The 6443-nt window shown below is 44.6% G+C and overlaps 1 pseudogene; it reads right to left on the bottom strand.

Moving 5' to 3' along the window:
• Nucleotides 1-1181: 1181 nt before the first annotated feature.
• Nucleotides 1182-2868, bottom strand: LOC136458493 (protein FAR1-RELATED SEQUENCE 5-like; annotated as a pseudogene).
• Nucleotides 2869-6443: the final 3575 nt, after the last annotated feature.

The following is a 6443-nucleotide window of genomic DNA, read 5'->3' as shown; positions in this document are numbered from 1 at the left end:
GCCTCGGCCCATATACTCGACACGGCCCACATTTAGAAAACGCAAAACACAAGTCGGAAAAGATATGGAGTGCTCCAAGCACTCGCCGCCGCTGCCGCCGTGCCGTGCTCGCCGGGCTAGCTGCTGTTGCTGCTCCCTGCTTGCGGCCTCCCCCCGGCGCTGGAGCAGGCAAGCAGGTCCCTAGGCAAGTTCTCTCCTCCATCGCCCTCATGCTCTGCAAAGGAACAGAGTGTTCCAAACACTCGCCGCCTTGCAGTGCCCGTGAAGATGGCCGACGGCCAGCGGCTATTGCTGCTCGTGGCCTCCCTCAGCACTGGAGCAGGCAAGCAGGTCTCTGGGAAAGTATTCTCCTCCACCGCCCGCCTCCGCTGTCCTATCCTGAGCTCGTGCCCGCGCTGTCTCCCGCGTGTAGCGCTGCTGTCCTCATATGCACCTCGAGAAGCCGAATTCCAAAGTTCAGACTAGCAGTAGACAAGTAGTTGTGTTAAATTGTCAATGTATAACTGTTGTCAGTTGAGATTGTGGCTTGACCTTGTTTGTGATGATTGGATAATTTTTGCCAATTTGAGAGTATAATTATTGTGAATTTGATACTTCGGTGCTGTTGTGATGATTGTTTCTATTTGAGAACTCTGAATGGTTGAATATGTACCAATGGTACTGAAATGCTCATTTGCAACATAGCAAAAGAAAGCTAATTTATATGTACAAAACTAGAGTTTTGGCTTCCAAGATACTTGCAAACTGGCAACGAAAAAAACTGATTTTATCCACCTTGGAGCATAGCATCTAGCACTAGATAACTGATTTGTGGCCAAAGAAACATGAACATCTATATCCACTTGCGAACATCCGCTATGTTGCATACAGCTCATACTTCAAAATACTAATAGCTCTTCATAACACCATCACCAGAATCTAGACAGAAGGTCATTGGTCATTGTTCCCTGTAAATTAAATGAAGAAGCAAGTTCTTTTAAAAATGAAATATTATCTTAACATCTGTAAAATAGCTATATGAGCATATTACCGTCAACATTTGAGTGAAGCTAACTTGTGCTTGTGCTTGTGCTTGTGCTTGTGTACCACCTGAACTTGAAGATTCAGAAAAAATGGACAGAATGCACCTTGTGCTTTGCTTGTGCACCACTTGAATTAAAGGGTTCAGGAAATAATGGAGATTATCCCTCTTGTGCTTGTGCTCCACCACTAACTGCCTCTTGTCCATGTACAACATCATTATTACCCGCTTCACCAAATTGAGATGTAGCTTTGTTTTCTCTTTTTTTTCTAGCCTTGTGCTTCTTATTGAGCCAGGTTCTTTTTCGTTTTGAACTTTTTGTTTGGACATCCTTTTTCTTTAGTCTAGCATTAATCAACAAGTCATTCGGTGGACTAGCATTTGTGGAAACTATACATGAATCCTAAAAAGTTCTTGTACTTGTATTGATCTTTTTTGCAATTTACTTACCAAGCATGTCAAGTTTGCTGTCCACTAACATTGTGCACTTAGGAGAGTTTGCTGCTTCATGCGCCAGATTGAGAAATTTGTGGGACATATATTTGAACCGAAGCATAGCATCCATCTTAGGATTTTCAATTATGTTTCTCCCTTGGTTGTCTTGTATAGTTATGGTCCGTGCTTCCCGTGTCCAACGCTTTAACACGTATTGTGGTGGTAGTGACTTGATATTCATCAAATCAAGAACCTTAAGACCATGGCTACACAATATCCCAATTCTATCAAACTACCTGCAGCTGCATACAGCCGTTTCCTTCAAAGGATCACCAACAACTTTATATTCCTCCTCATATGTAAAATCTCCTACTAGATATTCATTAGTACCATCCAGTGCTTTGGTGCAAGCTGCCAATGATCTTTCATATTCACCTTGAAAAGCTTCAAATATAATAGGTGTGTACAACTTGCCAGCCTGCACCAACATAGGTGGCGGCCTCATTATACATATTTTAGGTATTTTTTCCTTGAATCAAATTCTGAATTTAGTTCATTATTCCTTTTCCCTTGCACTACCCTTTCAAAATGTTTAAAGAACCGAATGATATCAAAATCCGATTTGAAATGCATTTTCAAGTCATTTTTCAGACTCTCACTCAATTGTGTACTTCTCATTCCTAATATGAAGACATCTTTCATATAACATTCAGCCCATTTTTCTTTTAACTTGTAAATACTGTCCAACCAAGTTTGCTTGCTCACCTTTTGCCTCATGAGGTTAATTTTTTGTTCAAATTCTGCAATATCTTCATACTCAAACATGCATGCACTAAAATCTAATAGAATACTTCTTTCCTCATTCTCCTCCTTTTTCTTCTTCCTTTTCTTCTCTCTTTTTTCTCTTGACTCTTCTTCATTCTATTCTCTTCGTTCTCCTCTTCATTCTTCTCTTCATGTAGATGTTTGACTGCATTTTGCATGACGTGAAAGGTGCATAATCCATGCCATGCTTCTATAAACACTTGAGAAACTGCCTTCCCCATTGTAGCATCTTAGAATGTTTTAGGTTGTTGTCCATTATGAGATTTTAGAAAGGTCTCAAATAGCCACCTGAAAGATTCAAAGGTTTCATCATACATGAGAGCAGCCCCAAAAACAACAGTTTCTCTAAAGTGATTGAATCCGACGAATACACCAAAAGGCCTACTCTCCTTGTTTGTTCCAAAAGTAGTGTCAAAACTAACGACATCACCAAAATGTGCATAGTCCATGATCATTTTAGCATCATCCCAGAATATGTTTGTTATATGTTCTTCACAATCCATTTGCAGTGCATATTAGAATGATGGGTTCTCGGTAATTTTGTCATGAAAATACTTGAGCATGTTACCTGCTTGGCCGTATGCCATCTCTCGTTGGCGCTTGGTCCGCAAATAATTCTTGTGATCACGAAGGGTGTAACTAAGATTGAGTGGACCACCGACTTGACGACTAGCCAACTCATGTGCAGCTTTTGGTCCAATTCCTGCATCATCTGCTGTTTGAATTTCAAAAGCCTGTAAATCTAAAATTTTCCTTTGTGACGCCATTAGGTGCAAGGTTGCTGGCAGATGTAGTGCGTGATTGTGTTCCAAAACCACTTCACTCACTTTCAAATTTCCTTTTTCTCGATCCATTTTAAGATTCATGTGAACTTGACAGTCAGTTCTAGTTTTAGCTCGAGGGCACTTTGTTACATGATCTATTTTGTCTGGCAACCGATGACCCTCATTTGCACAAACAAATCTACATGATGTAATCTTGCCATCACATGGCCTTTTATTGGTATACCTTTTTCTAACCTCAAAGCCCTTCTGCCCACTGTAGCTAAGCCAAAATGCCCAAGCTTCGTCAGAATTTGTAAATTCCATGCCAAGGTGAGGCACTAGACTGGGGTTCAAGCCCTCTCTATATAGACAAAGGATGTATGGACAAAGGAGAAGAAGCAAATAGTTTTAGTTGACCGGAAATTTTCTAACGAAGAAGCAAGAAGTTTTATTACACACCTATGTTCTCCCATGACAGAAGTGTTAGATTTGCATCCATCGCAATAGGATCTCAACTAAATGATTCATCCATGAGAAAAGGAGACCTTCAAGTTCCTAGAAACATAATGATGCAATTATGATGAATTCCGTAAGCCATTCATGGCAAATACATTAAAGGGCAGACTATTGACGTGGGACTTACGTGAGTAGAGAAGATCGTTCCTCCCTCATGCTCTTTTCAGTCAACCTCGCCCCGTTTTTGCCGGCCTCGCGCTCTTTTTCGCCGGTCTCACGCCCTTTTCCGTCGGTCTCGTGCCCTTTTTTACTCAACGGCGAGCTCAACGAACTGGGCTTCGGTCGAGTATATGGGCCGAGGCAAGAATTAGACGGCTTCGGTGCTTATTTCTGCTGCGCCGTCGAATGCCCAACGAACGTCATCGGGCATAGGTACGTCCCTCTGCTGTAGTTCGCAGTACGTTAGAGGATCTAGTTCCGGAACTGAGGCGCTCTGCTCGCGAAAATTTTTGGCGCGCATCTCGGCCAGCGCGTGGACTCTACTCGTGAAATTTTTTGGCGCGCTTCTCAGCCAGCGAGCGGACTCGGTCCGAACGCCTGGCCCCTAGCAGCCCCTGCCTAGCAGTGTCCAAAAAGTTTAAATAACTTTCTAAAAAATTATTTGTATAACTTTTATAGTAAAGTCTATTTAACCTCCAAACTATCAACAATAGCCTTATTTATCTTATCATGGCTAACATAATGTCACATAGGATGCCTGACGTGCCGCTAGTGTGTAGGACAACTGATATACTGCAGGAACAACTTTATTGCGGACAATTATGCAATTCATGTATCGTCGAGAGTGGAAAATGCTGTTCATTTGCACCTCCCCCACAACAGCTCCCTATCGAGAGTCGAAGATGCTGACGGACTGCACACGTACCTCTCGAAACCAGAGCAGATTATTGCTCGCGTTTGCATCTGGAAAGCAATGCCAATGCACATACATTATTCCTACCAGAAAGAGATCAGCGAATGAACATCCGAGATTTATTTAGATCCCTACAACTAAATAGTTAGCTGCTAAAAATCAGCTGTGAATCTATTTGGATCCTCAGCTAATAAGTCCAATTAATATCTTACCTCCAGCTAACAATTAGTTATTAGCTTATTTCTCATAGCTAGTATAGCTACTTGTTAGCTTGTTATCAAATAGTGCAGGCACCATTTGACAGGGCTTCTTCACCGGCTTCGGGAGCCGTTTTCTGCCAAACGTGGTAAAATAAAATGGCTTCACTAGTAAAGCCCCTTAAAACGTACTCTCAGAGATGTTTGAGGTGGATCGAGCCAAAAATAGTGGCTTCACACGACTTCACCTAGGCCACATGGACACCAGGAGAGAGACCTGTTTTACACCTGTTAGGTGCACCGGCGTGCATGGGGCGCGACGCAGAGGCTCGCGGCATGGGCGCACTTGGCCGCCGGGGCACGCGACTCTGGGGCTGGGGAGGGGCGGCGCGGGCTGCTGGCGAGGGAGCGTCGAGGAGGGCGGTGGGGAGGGCGCAGGGCGTGCGCGACCACTAGGGAGGGGTGCGGCAGGGAGGGCGCTCAACCACCAGGGAGGGGCGCGCCGGGGGCCAGGCAGGGTTGCGCGAAACTGCTGGCGAGGCCGTGTCGGGGAGGGCGCGTGACCGTCGGGGCACGCCGGTGTGGGCACGGCCACCGGGGTGCGTGGCCGTCGGGGGAGCGTGGTGTGGGGCCGCCTGGGAGCACGGCGCTGGTGCGGGCTGCCGGGTAGGGTGAAGCACGGAAGAAGAAGAAAATAGAGGAGGAGAATAAAATAAAAAAGAGAAGGGTATTATGGCTTTCTTTTATCTCTTTGTCTACTATAAGGAGTTGTTTTGCCAAACGAGATACTAAAACGGCTCCAGCTTCACCGGAAGAGCCGTTCCTATAGGTGAAGCCAAAAAAAAAAAGGACTTACCAAACGCGGCCAAAATATATATATAGAATTTAGTTAGGGTTTCTCCTTCTGGTTGCGTGGCTAGGGTTAGGGTTTAACCGCCTTAGGGTTTAGCCGTAGCATTCACTTGCATTGGCATGTTCATGTTTGAGCTGTTCAATCAAGTGGGCGCTTAGAGTTGGGATTCTCTGTAATCGTGGTAGGGTTCATGCTGTCTCCAGTAATGACGGATGATCCGTGGGGTTTGCGGGCACTCCGCTACTAAGCTTGCTTCTGTCGTCTGCATTGCATGCACCTGGTGTCTACAGGAATGTTCCGATGCAACCTTTGGAAAGCTCTGACATTCTTTGCTGCTCTTTGTTAGTTCTGTTGCCGTTGTTCTATAATCCGTCGGACGGTCTGAGAATTTTGGCGGATGCTCCGTCAGGGTCTGCACTTACTGTTTGAGATTTGCTCGGTTCTAAGGGGTTTTGTTCGCTTAGCCATATGCTTGAGTATCCTCCCCCTCTTGTATATTCTCTGTAGGAGAGGTGATCATAGTACTCGTCATCCGATTCGCACTATCATTCCTTAGGTGTTTCATTCACTTCAATGACTAATCGAGCTCAGGGGTACTTGCAATGCGTAGAGTAGGGCTTATACTCAGGTTGTGGGATGTACCGCTTCTCCATTCTGATGATGGCGCTTGCTGTGTTATTTCAATCTTAGTTGCAACAGTGCTCTGACTTCCTTTGGCTATATACGTATTTATTCTTCTCATCTTATCCACTCACTAGTCTATGAGTGACCCTTCCAATTGCAGTCTATTTTTCAGTGCGGTCCGGGGTGTTGGTGTTCCTTTTATCTTTTTGTTAATCCGGTTTCTCAACGAATCTTGAATTTTCTTTTTCTTTGTCTGCTGGTCGGCTATGGATTCCAATCTTCCTGAGGACAATCTGTCAGAGGTGATGTCCTACGACACTTCGGTTGAGGAGTCAAAGTCTGAGGGGATCTTCCC

Source organism: Miscanthus floridulus, chromosome 1 (genome assembly GCF_019320115.1).
Source record: "Miscanthus floridulus cultivar M001 chromosome 1, ASM1932011v1, whole genome shotgun sequence".
Taxonomy (NCBI): Eukaryota; Viridiplantae; Streptophyta; class Magnoliopsida; order Poales; family Poaceae; genus Miscanthus; species Miscanthus floridulus.
This window is presented reverse-complemented; position numbering and strand designations above follow the sequence as displayed.